Source organism: Anomaloglossus baeobatrachus, chromosome 8 (assembly GCF_048569485.1).
Source record: "Anomaloglossus baeobatrachus isolate aAnoBae1 chromosome 8, aAnoBae1.hap1, whole genome shotgun sequence".
NCBI lineage: Eukaryota > Metazoa > Chordata > Amphibia > Anura > Aromobatidae > Anomaloglossus > Anomaloglossus baeobatrachus.
The window spans coordinates 137,188,776-137,208,306 of NC_134360.1; the positions used below are offsets into that span (position 1 = coordinate 137,188,776).

At 45.6% G+C, this 19,531-nt stretch overlaps 1 protein-coding gene across 2 annotated transcripts in view; it reads left to right on the plus strand.

The window, feature by feature from the left end:
- Nucleotides 1-19,531, plus strand: part of LOC142249976 (beta-1,3-galactosyltransferase 2-like) — a 215,765-nt gene that overhangs the window by 142,487 nt on the left and 53,747 nt on the right. Inside the window, exon 1 of one of the 2 annotated variants that reach the window (XM_075322025.1) lies at nt 1,766-1,850. The exons of the other annotated variant lie outside the window; for it this stretch is intronic. The gene's annotated coding sequence lies outside the window, so the exon portion shown is untranslated. Of the gene's footprint in view, nt 1-1,765; nt 1,851-19,531 lie in introns of those variants that run through there. 2 annotated transcript variants of the gene reach the window in all.

Consider the following 19,531-nt stretch of genomic DNA (forward strand, 5'->3'; position numbering starts at 1 on the left):
CATGGGATTTCTAAACATCCATTAGCCTTCTAACACAGCAAACACAAAGTACCATTAGAACACTAGAGTGGTGGTTGTTCAAAATGGGCCTCTATACACCTATGTAGATATTGCATTAAAAAACAGACGTTTGAAGCTAGAATAGTCATTTACCACAATAACGATGTATAGAGTGTATTTCTGTTTAATTTAATGTTAACTTAATTGAAAATAATGTGCTTAAGGAAATATCTAAGTGACCCTAAACTTCTGAACTGTAGTGTATATATTTATTTTTTTCCTTTTTTAACTGTCTTTATTATCTCTTGGTAGACTAATAAAAATTGTACATTTTTTTTAAATTGAATGAGCTCCTTTTACCCCTTCACGACCAGCCTATTTTGCGCTTTCCGTTTTTTTCGCCATTCTCTTCCGAGAGACGTAGTATTTTTATTTTTCAGTCAATATGGCCATGTGAGGGCTCGTTTTTTGCGGAATTAGTTGTACTTTTAAATGTAATCATGAGTTTTACCATATAGTGTACTCAAAAATGGCAAAAAAATTCCAAATGCGGAAAAATTGCAAGCAAAGTGCGATTGCACTATTGTTTTTGGGATATTTTATTCACTGTGTTCCCTATATGCTAAAACTGATATGTCTGTGTGATGCCTCAGGTTGGTGTGAGTTCGTACACACCAAATATAAATAAGTTTATTTTTATCTAAGGGGTTAAAAAAAATCTGAAGTTTGTCCAAAAAAGTGGCGTATATTTTTCGCCATTTTCCATGACCCATAGAGTTTTCAATTTTTGGAATCTCTGGCTCAGTGGCAGCTTATTTTTTGAGTCTCCATTTTGCGGTACCATTTTTGCGCAGATGCTACGTTTTGGTTGCCTGTTATTGCATTTGTGCAAAATTTGTGGTGACAAAAAACCCATAATTTTGTCATTTGTATTATTTTTGTCGCTACGCCATTTACCGATCAGATTTATTGATTTTATATTTTGATAGATCGGGCATTTCTACCAAATGTGTTTTTTTATTTTTTTAACTCTTTAATTTTTAATGGGACGAGAGGGGGGTGATTTGAACTTTTAGGTTTTTTTACTTTTTTTAATTTTTCAAAACTTTTTTTTCACTTTTTTTAATAGTCCTCTTAGGGAGCAATAAGGATCAGCTGTCTGATCGCTGGTTCCTTTCTCACGATCAGAGCAACATCGCTCAGATCGGGCGAAAACCTCATTTCTTGTAATAAGCAGCACTCGATTGTTTCTTACAGGACCTTAGTCATGTGAGTTACAGGAGTCATTACATGACCCTGTGCTACCATCGGATCCACACCATCATGTCACGTGACTTCCGGTGCCATCCTATAAGTAAAGTTTTAGCGCGATCGTGATTTTAATGGCGCTGTCACATATTGACAGCGCCATTTAAGGTGTTAAAAGGCACAGGCGGAATGCGATTCCATTCGTGCCTGGCAAGCACACATGTCAGCTGTACAAATGTACAATACTGATTGCTGCAGGCTGCTTACAGCAGCTGGTTTGGATTAACACTATGACCACTAGAACGTAATATTTCCGCCTGAGGTCGTTAATGGGTTAATATATGCAGAGTCTTTTTTTCTCCATTATTCCAAAAAATAAGCCATCACACAGCCCCGAATACTGAAAAATGAGAACATTACGGTTCTTGGAAAATGGCGACAGCATTTTGTTTTAGTGTGATTACAAAGACAGACAATGTTTTTTTTTGTTCCCAGGAAATTCCTCAGTGGGCAGCATTGGAGACACACCGCTGACACAGAGGGTGAAACCGTTACTAATTATCTTAACAGCTTTTTACCTAACTTGGAAAACCACTTTAAATGTAGGTATAAAAAAAAAAAAATAATGGGGAGAAAATATCACCTAATTCGAATATGAGGTAGGGAATGTTTCACAGATATCAGACAGAATTTAAAAGATTCATTTATGATATTAGCCCTGTTGATGAGTTAAAGAGCAAATGAAACAGGTGAAAGAAGTACAGTGAAATCTGCAGGTAAATATCATTATAGGTGTCAGTCAGGTGTACTGGAAGTGCGACTACAGGGAGAAAATTAGGTTAAATTCTCCTGGGAGTCACTCATTTTGAGCCTTGCTCCAGTAAAAAAGCTTAAAGTGATTAAATGTTATTTACCTACTGATAAATAGCATTTTTTGGAAGTGACAGGTTCCCTTTGAAAAAGAGGGGCCAAGGTTCATTCTTTTACGCAAAGAGTTTCGATGTTTGCTATGTCCCTATAGTGGAAAATGAATGCCTAATCATATTGCCCGGTTGGTCCATTGTTGTTTCTCAAATTTCTCTATTGAAATAACTGAAAGAATCTAAGAATGTAATCTGATAAAACCTTTGAAAGACTGGCAAATGATGTCAGTGGAATTTTTCCACTTGTTCATGATACTGTATGTCAATAATGCTAGAGTTGAAGACAGATTAACCTCTGTTATATCAGCGCGATATACAGTAGAAAAAGGGTAAACTGGTAGAAATTCAGAACAGAAAATTCCTTTTTAGAAACCCATAAAGACAACTCTCATAAAACAAAATATAATAATTATTACCCGGGTAAAAGTACATGTAAGAGAAAAAGAATTCCTGAAATCAGACAAGATGCCGTCTCAACGGAAGGGAAAGATGTTGGAGATGGGAGCCGTTAAAAGGAATATCTAACAGGATTTAGTATTCTCAGCCTGAGGTCAGCATAAAATTCTTTCCCTATAGGCACTACAATCATAGACGCGCTGCATGTGCCAGTGTGGCATCCAAAATTGGAACTAACTATACGATTGAAGTCGGCTGTGACTGATGTGACCAATAAACGTCGTTTATCTGAAAACATAATTTCATGCACAACGGATATAGTGGTGAACACAAAATCATATACAATGTGACGTAAAGCCCTCCTATTAAATTGGGGCAAGTTTATGACAAACAGAGCAATTTGGCACTATATCCCAACGAATGCAATTGGTCCACATAATTCATCAATGACTGCCTCTCATAACAATACAAAACAAGCTTTTAGATAAATAGTAATAATCATGGAATTATTGCACAAGGCCCCCTCCCAAAATGATACAAAGTATTAAATAATAATATGTAATAAACAGTAATATGCAATAATTCTATGCATATTACTGTTTTTCTAAAAGCTGGCTTTATTATGAAAGACAGTCATTAATGAATTATGTACTTTGTACTTGTGTTATCTTCTTTTGGGCCTTGTGCAATAATTCCATGTTTATTACTGGTTTTCTAAAAACTTGTTTTGTATTGTTATGAGAGACAGTCATTGATGAATTATGTGGGCCAATTGCACTCTTTAGGATATAGTGCCAAATTGCTCTGATGGTAATAAATTTGCCCCAATTTAATAGGAGGGCATTAAGTCACACTGTATATCATTTTATGTTCACCACTACACCGTGTGCAGAATTATTAGGCAAATTGTATTTTAGAGGATTTTTTTTATTACTGATCAACAGCTATGTTCTCAATCAACCCAAAAGATTCATAAATATCAAAGCTTAATATTTTTGGAAGTTGGAGTGTTTTTTTTTTTAGATTTGGCTATCTAAAGGCCCTGTCACACACAGAGATAAATCTGCGGCAGATCTTTGGTTGCAGTGAAATTGTGGAAAATCAGTGCCAGGTTTGTGGCTGTGTACAAATGGAACAATATGTCCATGATTTCACTGCAACCACAGATCTGCCAAAGAAGTATCTCTGTGTGTGACGGGGCCTTTAGGAGGATATTAGTTTGTGCAGGTAACTGTTAATGTGCAGAATTATTAGGCAATTTAATAAAAACCAAATATATTCCCATCTCACTGGTTTATTTTCACCGGGTAAACCAATATAACTGCACAAAATTTAGAAATAAACATTTCTGACATGCAAAAACAAAACCCCAAAAATGTGTGACCCAATATAGCCACTTTTCTTTATGATGACACTCAGCAGTCTACCATCCATAGATTCTGTCAGTTGTTTGATCTGTTTACGATCAACATTGCGTGCAGCAGCCACCACAGCCTCCCAGACACTGTTCCGAGAGGTGTACTGTTTTCCCTCCCTGTAGATCTCACATTGTATGAGGGACCACGGGTTCTCTATGGGGTTCAGATTAGGTCAACAAGGGGGCCATGTCATTATTTTTTCATCTTTTAGACCTTTACTGGCCAGCCATGCTGTGGAGTAGTTGGATGCATGTGATGAGCATTGTCCTGCATGAAAATCATGTTTTTCTTGAATGATACCGATTTCTTCCTGTACCACTGCTTGAAGAAGTTGTGTTCCAGAAACTGGCAGTAGGTCTGGGAGTTGAGCTTCACTCCATCCTCAACCCGAAAAGGTCCCAAGTTCATCTTTGTTCATAGGGGAGAAAGAAAGAACTGCTTATCACGGGAAGCACACCCAGTCAGTATTAAATAGAAGGGTTTTTTATTGAATCACACAAAAAATGTTAAAAACATATTAAAAACAAATACCCCACACCTGGGTATCTCCATATACCATGATTATTTGTGTAAAATACAGCTTGTAATAAATCACAATCACAGTGCAATATAGTCAAACCATATCAACACTTAGTATGGCAGATGAAAACCATAGGTTCACTGGTGCAACCATTATATCAACATATATAGTCCCTAAAATGGGGAGACAGAATATACTTTCCACTATAGAAGCAAATTAGTGCATAGTCCTGATAGATTTGTTTGCAACCAAATAGTACGCCAAACCAAGTAAATCATGGCATGCAAACACTGAGTATTGTGAATGAGGTTAAGTACACCAAAGAGCCCAATATATTAACCCATCAGATAGACAAGCTGAATGAAACAGGGCAGTGTTCCAGGAAGGAACCAGAGGGTAAGGTGCCCTGACCAAATAATAACAAACCGATGGTGGACCCAGTCAGATAAAGTAACCTCACTGCATGGAGACCCCCAGGGATACGCCCCACGCGTATCGCCGCTAGGCTTCCTCAGGGACAGACAATAGTGGTGATTCAAACATCAATCCCCTTATATAGTATACATTTTGTAATTACAATTACATATAGCCCTGTGTCACCTGTGCGCTCCGGTCCGGACCGTTTTGGAGCAAATAGTTCATCATTGATGATACCAGCCCATACCAGTACCCCACCTCCACCTTGCTGGCGTCTGAGTCGGAGTGGAGCTCTCTGCCCTTTTCTGATTAAGCCTCTGGCCCATCCATTTGGCCCATTAAGAGTCACTCTCATTTCATCAGTCCATAAAACCTTTGAAAAATCAATCTTAAGATATTTCTTGGCCCAGTCTTGACGTTTTATCTTATGGTTCTTGTTCAAAGGTGGTCGTTTTCAGCCTTCCTTACCTTGGCCATGTCCCTGAGTATAACACACCTTCTGCTTTTTGATACTCCAGTAACGTTGCAGCTCTGAAATATGGCCAAACTGGTGGCAAATGGCATCTTGGCAGCTTCACGCTTGATTTTTCTCAATTCATTCATTATTTTGCGCCTTTTTTTGCCCAACACGCTTCTTGAAACCCTGTTGTCTATTTGCCATGAAACGCTTGATTGTTCGGTGATCACGCTTCAAAAGTTTGGTAATTTCAAGACTGCGTCATCCCTCTGCAAGACATCACACAATTTTGGACTTTTCAGAGCCCGTCAAATCTCTCTTCTGACCCATTTTGCCAAAGGAAAGGAAGTTGCCTAATAATTAAGCCCACCTTATATATGGTGTTGATGTCATTACACCACACCCCTCCTCATTACAGAGATGCACATCACCTGATTTACTTAATTGGTAGTTGGCTCTCAAGCCTATACAGCTTGGAGTAGGACAAAATGTATAAAAATTATCATGTGATCAAAATACTCATTTGCCTAATAATTCTGCACACAGTGTATATCCGTTGTGCATGAACTTATGTTTTCAGAGAAATGACAGTTGTTGGATGCATCAGTCTAAAGCCTGCTTTACACCTTGCAATTAAGCATACGATATCGTATGCGATCGTACCCGCCCCCATCGTATGTGCGGCACGTTCAATTTGTTGAACGTGTCGCACAAACAAAAAACCCCCGTCACATGTACTTACCCGTCCATACGACCTCGATGTGGGCGGCGGACATCCACTTCCTGGAGTCGGAGGAACGTCCGGCGTCACAGCGACGTCACACGGCAGCCGGCCAATAGAAGCGGAGGGGCAGAGATGAGCGGGACGTAAACATCCCGCCCACCTCCTTCCTTCCGCATTGCTGGCGGGAGCCGCAGGACGTAGGTGAGATCTGTTTATCGTTCCCGGGGTGTCACACACTGCGATGTGTGCTACCCCGGGTACGATGAACAACCTGACGTTCAATTTTTAGGAATTGAACGACGTGCATGCGATGAACGTTTTACCGTTCAATCGCAATCGCACGTAGCTGTTACATGCTACAATGTAACTTACGATGCCGGATGTGCGTCACTTACGACGTGACCCCGCCGACACATCGTAAGATATATTGTAGCGTGTAAAGCGCCCTTCAGCGAACTTCAATGTTATAGTCAGTTCCAATTTTGGATGCTGTACTGGTGCATGCATGACATCTATAATTGTAGTGCCTATAGAGAAAGAATAGGGCTGACCAGGGCCAGACGACGAGGAGCAGGCGCGCCATTTTACTTTAAGGGGTCACATCCTCTTCTGGCAGGGGACTGCCTTAGGGTCTTAAATAGGGTGATTACCCAGACCGCCTAGTCAGTACGCCCTCGTGGATGAGGGCGTGGATGAGGACCATTGGTTCAAGCTATCCCACTTCCCTTAGTAATTTTTGTGTATAACATTATTGTGTCACTATTTGGTGTCTTTTAAATTTACTAATAAAATATTGTAATTTTAAGGGGTTATTCACTCTTTTGTTTATTTTGAGTATTGTAATCCCAGGTTTACTGTTTTGGTTAAACAATAGAAAAATATGTACACACAGTTGCTAAATTCATATACTATGTAAAAGCTGAGGACAAAGAGCGCAAACCAGATATTAAAAGTGCAGTGTGCAGAAGATTTCACTCACCTTGTAGGGTTGTGAAAAGCACAACACTTTTGTAGGCATTGAGATGGCGGCTACCGCAGCCCCACGTGGAGAGATCTTCCTTTTTTAAGGAAAAATGTGTATCTACTTGGGAAGGGACTTTAACCCTGGTCTTCTATATAAGGTCTCTTCACAAGTACCGTAGATACACATTTTTCATTAAAAAATATAATATATACTGTATTTTTCCTTTTTTTCCTTTTCTTCTTTCTTTGTTATATTTTCTCTGTAGTTTTCATTAATTGTATTTGCAACATTTATTTACAACGATATATGTTAATTTATTGATATAAAAAATGTTTTGTACAAAAAGAAGACGTCATGGAAGCAAATGGTTTTACCCGCCAATTTTTTTGAATTGTCTGTAGGTGGTCCTTCTCATGTTGTCATCCTCTGGATCTTCATATATTGTTGATTTTTATCCTTTTTGGTCCTCAAGAAGGGGACTTAATCCCTGAAACGCGTAGACCTATGAATTGAAATACTTTTATTTAATGAATCAACATTTTTCCTCCTTTTTGGCGACAGCGCTGCTTTAACCCTCCTTCTCCTCTCCAACACTGAAGAAAAATTAATTTATTATGACAAGACAACATCAATATTGCACAGTGCAGTGTGACAAAGAAAGATGGTAGCATATCATCTGCCTTTAGTTGGCGCCAAAACAGCAAAAGCACTTCATGCTACGATATGTGAAGCTATTTCCCAATGAGGAGGTATACAATGTGCATCTATAAATTATATCAAATTTGGCATAATAAATGGTTACCTATTGCTGATGATATATTGGTGAATCAAGTGAAGTTGTGGTCCTGGCGTTCTGTAGCCGACGTGTATTCCAGCTTAGTAAGCCTTCGTCAGGGGTGGTGAACATGTGCAGGAAGGAGCGGGTATAACTACGTGTACCACCCAATTGCGGCGAGGCTGTTAATAAAGCATGCATCACCATGACCACCACAGGAGGCCGGCTGGTGTGTCATGAGTCAGGTGCATCCGTGTTAAGTGCATGTGACCCAGAAGCACCGAACACATAAAGACACATAAATCCGGTGGCGATCCGGGGAGGCCCAATGTGCACGCATGCAAGGTCGCCACAACTGAATCATTACATACATGGACATTACAGAGAAAAACTAATACTTGTGAAATATTGTGCAGGTGATGTACTGTTTCCCATGAGTTTATAGTAGCCATGCAATCCATATGATGGATACATCACTATAGGACACATATCTAAAAAAACTGTCAGTACACTAGAATGCAAATAAAAATCCCATATATATGAAATATGATATACATACATCAACAGGCAACATGGGGGTACTAGTACAATTACCATATTAACCAAACATGCGTGGTGCGGACAGACAATATTAATGATAGTATATATCACATTAAAAAAATGATTCTGTATCTCATACCGGTACAATGTTTAATTTATGCATCATAAATTGCTGCGCGGATAGGTAGCCCACATGTAAATGAAATGAAGAATTTCTGAGAAGACCCCATACATTTTCTTGTGTATGTGAATGTAATCCAATCTAAATAACAAAAAATAAAGAAACCACATTTTAGTTACAAGAATTAAGACAATACGATAAAACCATGTACTGTATAGCGGAAGCAAGACCACTTACTCCAAGAGATGTAAGTATCATTTACATGTACATTAATAAATCTACATAATATTACAGAAAGGGAACAAAACTCTCATCTTCATTAAGACCAAATGGATATACTGTACAGTGTTGAGTGTATATCTATCTGGTCTCCAGCTGGGCCAGGCGTTGGCTAATCTGACCCCCCTGTATATTAATCTCCAACCAGCGTCGTACCGGGGTGTCTGGGGCCCACCAGAGGAATTGATTCCAGGGGCCCACCCTACAGCGATATGCAAATACCCGTTAGCCATTATCCCCGTTATAGTGAAGCGCTGACAGTGAAGCACAGCCGGCTCCTGCACATCTCCTGTGCACCATAACTGATGTACAATTACAGTAGTTTGCAGTAAGGGGGATCTGTAGTGACAAGTGATCACCGATCCACAGGTTAGTTAGGTGATTGATTGAATGAATGGATCAGTTAGTTAATGAATGAGTTAATGAATGGATTAGTTAGGTGATTGAATGAATGGATCAGGGGACGAGTCAGACATCAGCTCCACTTTCAAGGGTATAAAAGTTGCACGATCGGTGCTGGTCCCAGCAATCGGTCCCCACAGATGAATAGGTTATCACTGATCCTTAGGCCACGTTCACACGTTCAGTATTTTGTCAGTATCTTACATCAGTATTTCTAAACCAAAACTAGAAGTGGGTGAAAAATGCAGAGGTGTTTCTATTAGACTTTTCCTCTGATTTTACCACTCCTGGTTTTGGCTACAAATACTGAGGTAAAATACTGACCAAATACTCAACGTATGCACGTGGCCTTAGAAAAGGCGATTACTTAGCATATTTGCTACAGTATAATAGTCACATGACAGGGAGGGGTTAAGCATTCAAGTATTTAATCTTTACTGGAAATAATCTTCCCTTTATTGATAGAGAGAAAAAATGTCCTCCAGACATAACACAATCCACTATACCAAGACCATTAATACCACATACAAGGGAGAAATACCGCCACACCAAGACCAATAACATATTACCATCACATAGTAACCGAATACATCCACATACAAGACAGAAATACCGACACACCATAATCAGAGCACATAGTGACCGAATATTATCCCATACAAGGGAGAAATACCTCAACACTATGACCTGACCACATAAATGACCAAATAATACCACATACAACAAAGAAATACCACTACACTGTGACCAGACCACATATTACCACCACACAGTGCCCGAATAATACTACAATAATGATCATGAATACAAACCACAATACTAATAACACTAATATTACCATCAGTGCCATTATACACAGGAGCTCAGTATATAGTGTCAGTGTACAGGTAATGCAGTGATCACCAGTGACATTAATTAGTGACATTATACACAGGAGCTCTGTATATAGTGTATAGTGTGTGTGTACATGTAATACACTGAAAAAAAATCAAAAGACCAGAATTGCAGATTTTTGGCTGCTGCATCAACAGAAAAAAAATGTAATAACAGGCGATCAAAACATTGCATATACTCCAAGCTAATATAAAAAAAAACATAAGCTCGGGCACAACAAGCACGCCGGACACAGCCCCAGATCTTTCAAATTTTAAATGACTCTTGTAATAAGGGGAGGAAAAAACAAAAGTGAAAATTCACCCAATCCTTAAGGGCTGTAAATAAATGATAATTTTCTGATTATACAGTGTCCAACTGCTAGAACTCGTACCAGATCGGAGAACTATAAATAGCACTTGTCAATGGAGCAGAGGCCCAGTATGTGCACGTTTACCCAAATCTTTTTCAATGTGACTGCCGGAGATAGCCAAAAGCTGCACTTGGCTGTTCACCGGCTCTTCCATTAAGAATTATTTGGGCAGCGGTGCGCATGCTTGACCTCTGCTCTTTTCACATGGGATGTTTCAGAGCCTAGTTTTTGGATTCTCGGTCATATTCCCAACAAATGGAAAGTCATCCCTTAGCCTATGGATTGGGGATAACTTTCAAATTGGCACATCCTTTTTAATATCAGTGCCATAATGTGACACACATAAGAAAAATGTAGGCCAGGAACCAGAAATATTTTTTACACAGTCATTTAAAATTGCACATGGATTGCTTTGCAATATGTTTACTAAATTGATGTGTGCCGCCCCTAGTAGGCCTCTGATGTCACAGTGGTGGGTCACACCATCCGATTGAAGTAGTCGTACTGGGCGCGTACGACAGGCTTTTGTGATGTGGGTTAAAATAATATATAAAAATGGGAGAGAAAAATAAACAAATCGTTTGTGATGCCAGTGGGATGTTTAGCTTTGGTATGGCCTGGCACTGCTCGAGGTCCCCATGAGTTAGGCTATGTGCCCACGTTGCGTTCTATTACGCAGCGTGTTAGTCACTGCATGTGCGTCTCAGAACGCAGCCATAAAGCTGTGTTCTGAGACGCATTGTAACTTCAGAATTCCTGCTGAATTCATGCGTTCTGGATGCTTCCAGAACGCACATTTTTAACAGTGCGGTCCCACTCTGTCCAAAAAGACCACACTGTCAAAAAGAGCATGGCTGGCTGCGAGACACTGCCGCGCGATCAGAATGAACTCGGATGAACTTCACCCGACTTCATTGTCATCGTGCGGCTCTGTCTGTGTGCCGCAGCTTGATTTGTGATCACAGGTGAAGGACTCACCTGTGATCGCAAATTCCCTGAGTGACTGCTGTGAGCCGCGTGATCACCAGTGCCATCACTCAGGTTACCCGCAGCCAGCTCGAGTCCTCCACCCGAGACCTGTGGCTGTGGGTAACCTGAGTGACGTCTCCGCTGACAGTGCGGCTCACTTCAGTTTATGCGTGGAGCTGACAGGAGCGGCAGTGTTCTACGACCGTTCCTGTCAGCTTCATGTAGCAAAGCTGGATGCGTCGTGGGACCTCGTGAGGATTACGCCGGACCTGGAGGGGTGTTTGGGGATTTTAATAAAGTGGTGAAAGAGGGTGTTTTTTTGTCTTTTATTTCAAATAAAGGATTTTTTTGGGTGTATGTGTTTATTTACTTTTACTTACAGGTTAATCATTAGGGGTGTCTTATAGACGCCTACAATGATTAACGTAGTACTTAGTGGCAGCTATGAGCTGCCATTAACTCCTTATTACCCAGATTGCCACCGCACCAGGACAATTCGGGATGAGCCGGATAGAGTCCCGGGACTGTCGCATCTAATCGATGGTAGCTGCTGGCTGATATTTTTAGGCTGGGGGGGGCCATAACGTGGGGCTCCCCATCCTGAGAGTACCAGCCTTCAGCCGCGTGGCTTTATTTTGGCTGGTATCAAAATTGGGGGGGACCGCACGCCATTTTTTTAAAATTATTTATTTATTTATTTTACTCCACTACATAGACCCGCCCACTGGCGGCTGAGATTGGTTGCAGTGAGACAGCTGTCACTCAGTGTGGGGGCGTGTCTGACTGCAATCAATCATAGGCGCCAGTGGGTGGGGAAAGCAGGGAATACTAGATTGAATAATGAGCAGCCGGCATTTTCAAAAGCAGGAGAAGCCACTGCAGTGTGACAGCCATGCAGCTGCAGTGTTCAGTTATTGATCGGTGAGTATGAGAGAGGGGGGAGAGGGAGAGACTGACAGAGAGAGAGAGACCGACTGACAGAGAGACCGACAGTCAGAGTGAGAGACCGACATTGCAACCAAAACGCACAAAAGAAATGACATGTTGCTTTTTAGAATGCAGCATCTTGGCAGCAGCCGAAACGCAGCGTTCTAAAACGCAACGTGTGCATGGATTATGTACAATCTTCATAGATTGTGCTGGGGACGCAGGACGCATGCAGTTATGCTGCAGTGCAAGACGCAGCGTAACTGAATGCAAATACGCAACGTGGGCACATAGCCTTAGTTGGTGATGTACAGTGCCAGAGAGGTGTCTCCTCACCCCCCTTAACTAGGGCTGGTTCCTGTGGAAGTTGAGGTAAAGATGGTGCAGCAGATAATAATCAGCCAGAGACAGGACAGGGAGCTTTTATCTTTTACTGAAGCTCTGCAGAAAACAGTCCAGAACCTTCCATACAGCATATACTAGGATGGTGGTCTGACCTGCCCCAATGAAAGTTCAGTTTCTCTGCTGTGTGGTAATGTAATCCTCCTGTTGCTACTTCCCTACCTGGGAAAAGGAACTTGAAGTCCTTGGATTTTCAAGAGGGAAAAACTCTGGATCCTTCATCCCTTCCAGCGAGCAGACGCCTTGAATCCCATAGGGAAACTTACTATTGCTTGTGGAAGTTTCTAGATTCAACGACGTCACTGAGCTCCTGGGCAAATTTACTGCTCCTTATAAAAAGGCTACCAGCAGTCTCTCAGTTTGCCACTGACTTTAAAAGTCTAGATGGCTTAGGGACTGATGCCCTGCCAATTTGCAGCTGGCCCTTCCAAAGGTTTCAAAAGCTACCTCAGGCCAGGAGTGTCTCCATTTTACACTCCTCTCACATGTTCTACCTGACACCAACTGTAACTGACTTTTTCTCACACTAAACTCCTCCCCGTCTCCTTCTAGGTTGAGCACACAAACCTTGTTATCAGTCCCTGGGAACAGCCCCAGTAAGGGAGTGTAGGCAAATGTTTGTGTAGTGAACAGCAAAGAAATCCAAATCTCACTATAGCTGGCAATACATATTATACATATTAAAATACACATGCAGCCATTCTTTGTGGCGACTCAGACACAGGGCGCCACAGAGGCATGCACAGAAAATGATGGATTTACTGTTTTGCAGTTTTTACTATTTAAATGCAGAATCATTATGTAATTGCTGATTGTTGGCATCTGTATAAATACTGGTCACTGCTGCTATATTATTATGCTTGAGAAAAGCTCACTGGACCTGAAACATTGCTTAAGTTTCATTTTCCATGTGTTTGTTTTAATTAAAAGAAAAAAGGTTTGGTACCGTGGTAGCCAGTTGAAAAAAGATTGATTGCTCTCAGTGGGAGATTCAAAATTATAATCTTGTAGTTCTGATACTTTATAATGGCTAACTAAAGTAAAATAAATGAGGTTACAGAGCAAGCTTTTGAGATATCTCAGGTCTCTTCATCAGGCATGGTACAAAGTATCTGAAGAAACAAATATATACACAAACAGAGCAGAGGCATGGTGTAATAAACAACCTGTCACGAACCACCGGGGGGGTCACTCAGAAATCCCCCGCGCTGGCTACCAGTACGTCACAATCGGGGGGTAACAAGTGGGGGTCACCCCTCCTTTATACCTCCCGACCGACAGACAGAGCACGTGACGCGCTCTCTAGCGCCCCTCTTATAGTCAGGCCAATTATGGAATTGCCCGACAATAAGCAAGGAGGCCGCTATACTACTTATGCTGATTATTGAAGGGTCCCCGGTGAGAGTAGGGTATATATTCCCCCGACCTCCGCGGGCGGAATATATAAAACCTCCCCGAATCTCACTGGCCTCCCCACAATAATCCTTGGCACAACTCGCTGCCACCAACCGCTTCACGGTAACTATTAGCCGAACACACAGACGTGGGATTCAAGATCGAGATAACAGAACAGCCCAAGATTAATTATATAATTTAATCAGCCTAAAGCACACTAGAAACTACAATATATACAATAGGGAATCTACAGAATATACATATGTCAGAGTACAGTTACAGATAAAGCATGGTTTACAAACAGGCATACACAGTTCCAGCAGTTACCTTGTGCGTCTGGCCACAGGGGGGCGCTGTAGACCAGGTTTCTAGGATCCTTCCCACAGATGTTTCCTACACGTGACCCCCAGCGAAAGAACACTGGAAAATGGCCGAAGTAGGGTTATCAACCTGGGCAAATCCAGGTCCCCTCCTACCTTCGTGACCTCAGAGGGAGCACTGCTCCACCCCTGGCTGGAGTTATGGACAATATCCACAACAGGGGATATGGCCATAACTTGGCCTGGGAGCGTCGTAGGCGGACGCCAACGCTCTCATTGTGACAGTTATGAATTTAGCTACAGAACGAGAGGACTCATGACTTGTCTACTAGTTCCCCATTGGCTGATATCACGCCTGGGGTATTTCCCCAGGTCCTGCTCCCATAAAAAGGGTGTGCCAGCATCGTCCGCATGCGGAGACACCATTTTTATGGTTGCCATATTTATCGGAAATATGGCTTGCGAGATATGAACCATTTTTTACTGGAGTCGTTCTGTCTGGATAGTTCCATAGCCTTATAATGAGATACAACTCTTGTTACAGGGTGACGGCAGGGGGTCATCCTGCGTCCATTGTTCCCAAGTCATCTAATCTCCATATCAGAGGAGATGGCTGTTGGAGGTGTAAGTGGAACACAGACCAGTTCCTTTGACACCTATCTGCTAAACAAACCGTTTATCCCTGTGGTAAATTTTCTGATTGAAGGAGTTGTGTGAAGGAAAGGGGGGGTGACACAGGAGAGGGCTTCCTGACATAACTTGAATATCATGATTTATCGTCATAGCTCCGGATTTACCTCACACCTCCCCCCTTTTGAGGGCGCTAGGGGGCAGCACACTCCGGTGTTCCCCCGTGCGCCCGTCCGCGACCTCTCCTTGTCGGGACAGCCCGTCTGCGTTACCGTGGTCACGGCCCCTTTTGTGTCGAATGGTGAAGTTGTATTGCTGGAGCGCCAGGCTCCATCGCAACAACCTGCCATTCGTCCCGGAGACAGTGTGTAACCAGCTGAGGGGATTGTGGTCCGTCTCCACGATGAAGTGGCGCCCGTATAGATAGGGTTGCAGACGCTGCAGAGCCCACACTATGGCCAGGCACTCCTTCTCCATCGTGGAATAGGCCACTTCCCTTGGTAACAGCTTCCTGCTCAGGTACAAGACTGGGTGCTCTTGGCTCGCAGAGTCCACCTGGCTGAGCACCGCACCGAGGCCGAAGTCACTGGCGTCGGTCTGTACTACAAACGGCCGCGTGAAGTCGGCTGCCTGTAGCACGGGCGGGCTGCACAGGGCGTCCTTTAGGGCCCGGAAGGCTGTCTCGCAGTCCATTGTCCAATCGACTGCAGAGGGCAGCTTCTTCTTGGTGAGGTCCGTCAAGGGCTTTGCCAGGCTACTATAGCATGGAACAAACCTCCTATAGTACCCAGCGGTCCCCAAGAAGGACATCACCTGCTTCTTGGTCCTGGGGGTGGGCCAGGACGCGATGGCCTCCACTTTCTCAGGCTCGGGCTTCAGTGTTCTCCCGCCTACCCGGTGACCGAGGTACTGGACCTCGCTCATGGCCAGCTGACACTTTCCCGGCTTGATGGTCAAACCTGCATGGTGGACCCGCCTGAGCACCTGTGCTAGATGCTCTAGGTGATCTTCCCAGGTGGGACTGAAGACGGCAATGTCATCCAGGTACGCGGCCGCGTACCCTTCAAGTCCCTTGAGCAGGGTGTTGACCATCCGCTGGAAAGTGGCAGGGGCATTCCTCATCCCGAATGGCATCACCGTGGACTCGTACAGTCCAAATGGGGTAATAAAGGCAGAGCGTTCCCTGGCCTTGCGAGTCAGGGGGATCTGCCAATATCCCCGGCTCAGATCCATGATGGTCAGGTACTGAGCCCCGGCCAACTGATCGAGCAGGTCATCGATGCGTGGCATTGGGTACGCATCGGCGACCGTGACAGCATTGAGCCCCCTGTAGTCCACGCAGAACCGAGTGGTTCGGTCCTTCTTAGGGACGAGGACTACAGGCGAGGCCCAAGCGCTGTTGGATGCCTGGATCACCCCCAGCTTCAGCATCTCGTCAATCTCCTGGCGCATGTGTTGCTGCACCTCCAGGGAGACCCGGTATGCTGAACGCCGGATTGGGGGATGATCCCCAGTGTCCACGTGATGGACAGCCAAGTTAGTCCTTCCGGGCTGGTTGGTAAACAACCCCCGGAAGGGGTGTAGGGTGGCCCACAGCTGGGACCGTTGGTCTTCCAAGAGCTGGTGGCCAACCTCCACATCCTCAATGGATCCGCCTGCCCTAACCTGGGCTAGCATATCCAAGAGGGTTTCCGCTTCTCCCTCCTCGGGCAGGTTGCACACGGGGAGCGCACACGCCTCCCGCTCATGATGTGCCTTCATCATGTTCACATGGAAGGGCTTCCGCCTTCCACGGGCAGGGTCCAGGGTGACCAGGTACGTTACAGGGTTGAGCTGCTGGTACACGAGGTATGGGCCTTCCCAGGCTGCCTGAAGCTTGTCCTGTGGTACGGGGACCAGTACCCACACCTTTTGACCCACTTGGTAGGTCCTCTCACAAGCGTTCTGGTCGTACCAACGCTTCTGATCGGCCTGGGCTTGAGCCATATTGTCGTGTACCAGTTGCGTCAAGGCCTGCATTTTGTCCCGGAAGCGCACGACATACTCGATAACCGACACTCCAGGGGTGGCCAAATCCCCTTCCCAAGCCTCTTTCACCAGAGCCAGGGGGCCCCGCACACGTCGCCCGTACAGGAGCTCAAACGGTGAGAATCCTGTTGAGGCCTGTGGAACCTCCCGGTAAGCAAATAACAGGTGTGGGAGATACCGCTCCCAGTCACGCCCATGGGAGTCGACCAACATCTTAAGCATCTGCTTTAAGGTGCCATTAAACCGCTCGCACAGGCCATTAGTCTGTGGATGGTACGGGCTGGCCACCAGATGTCGCACCTGGACTTGCTTACAGAGGGCCTCCATCAGCTGGGACATGAATTGGGTCCCCCGGTCAGTGAGCATTTCCTGGGGGAAACCCACTCGGGAGAAAATCTCCAGCAAGGCGGTGGCCACCTTGTCAGCCCGAATGGACGACAAGGCCACTGCTTCTGGGTACCGGGTGGCATAGTCCACTACCGTTAGTATGAAGCGTTTCCCGGAGCTGCTGGGGATGGCCAGCGGGCCGACCAGATCCACAGCCACCCTCCTGAAAGGCTCATCGATGATTGGCAGAGATACCAGTGGGGCTTTGGGGTGTGGCCCCGCCTTCCCCACTCTCTGACAGGTTTCACACGAACGGCAGTAGGCAACCACATCGGCCCCCATTTTTGGCCAGTAGAAATGCTGGTTTAACCTGGCCTTGGTCTTAGCGATCCCTAGGTGTCCGGCCATCGGAATCTCATGTGCGATCCGCAACAACTCCGTCCGGAACGGATAGGGTACCACCAACTGTCGGTCCCTGGGCCACGCCTCCGGTGAACCCTGCTGGACCGTGACCCGGTACAGCCGTCCTTGGTCCCAGACCACTCGCTCCGGGTCCGAGTCCGAGGGAGGCTGTGCCGCCTGCTCCTTTAGAGCTTTCAGGCTGTCGTCAGCTTCTAACGCTGCCTGAAACCCCTGACTAGATGTGGCCAGAATCGACGAGACTGTCACATCTTCGGTCAGTACCCCGGGACCTGTGTCCTGGCCTCCACCTGACTCGGCTGCCACTTGGTCAGAAGGGGAAGAGCTATCGGACCTCCGGGAGGCCCCTTGGCTTCCAGCACTCCCACTGCGGGTGACAGCGGCCACAGCTGCTGCGACCGTGGGTCGTGCCTGCTCCTCCTCCGTTCCTGACCAAGTCGCCGGTTCAGGCAGACCTACCTGGCTTCCTGACACCCCGGTTGTGGGGGAACCCTGCACCGAGATCTTACCTGGGAGCACTTCCGCTCCGGGACCGGCCCCAATCTCACCTGCCTGTTCCCCCCCTGCAGCAACAGAACCCCGCTGTGAAATCTCTGGGGACCCCACATTTGCTGTGGTAGCCCCCACCCCACACACTGGTCCTCCCCCTGCAGCACCCTGCTCTCTGCTTATCCCTGCAGAGGGCAACAGATCCCAGCTCACTGGCTGATCACTTGTAGAGGCATTGTCACACCTTTCTCTGACCCCCTCCCCTGTCACAGCTGCAGCTGAGTGTGTGTCTATGGTGTCTATGCAAGCAGAAAAATCAGAGTTCACTCCCTCCTCCCTTACATCATTCATAGATAACACATTAACATTGTCCGGAGGCACGTCAGTACTGGCTGAAGGTTCAGCCCTTGGGGGGGGCCCAAACTGGGAGGTTATCTGCCCCAAATCTGTCCCAAGTAGCACGTTTGCGGGGATCCGATCAGTTACCCCCACCTCCCTCACCCCTCGCCCTGCGCCCCAGTCCACATAAATGCCAGCAACAGGCAGCGCCGGGTCAATGCCTCCAATCCCGGAGACAGCGAGGGTTTTTCCAGGTATCAAGTCTTGGGGGGACACCATCTCAGGCCGCACCAGAGTCACCTCCGAGGCGCTGTCTCGCAGTCCTATGGTCACAGACCGGCCGACGGTGACAGGTTGGAAGCTGTCCAGGGACCTACCACCACCCCCACCCACACAATACACCTTGGGCGGCCCTTGGGACGGGGACGGAGCCGGGGCCTTGGGACGCTGAGGGCACATGGCCTTGAAGTGTCCAGGTAGGTTGCACTGGTGGCACCGTCTTGGCTCTGCCACGGGCCTGGAGAGGGGAGTTGAGGGGGACACCCCCTGCAGTCTAGGGGCAGGTGGGGCAGTCGCAGAATTCATCTTACCCCCTCTCCAGGTGCTGCTGGTGGCTGCTCTCCTGGCCTCAGGAGCCCGATTGTTGGTGTAGTCATCGGCCAGGGCAGCTGTAGCCGTGGACCCCTTTGGCTTCTGGTCTCGGATGAACTGGCGGAGATCCTCAGGGCAGTTCCACAAGAGTTGCTCCGTGATGAACAAGTCCAGGATCTCCGGTCCGGTGGAAAGCTGCAGGCCTTGGGTCCAGTGGTCGGCAGCTCGGGCAAGTGCCCGCCGGTGGTCAGCCCAGGAGTCCTT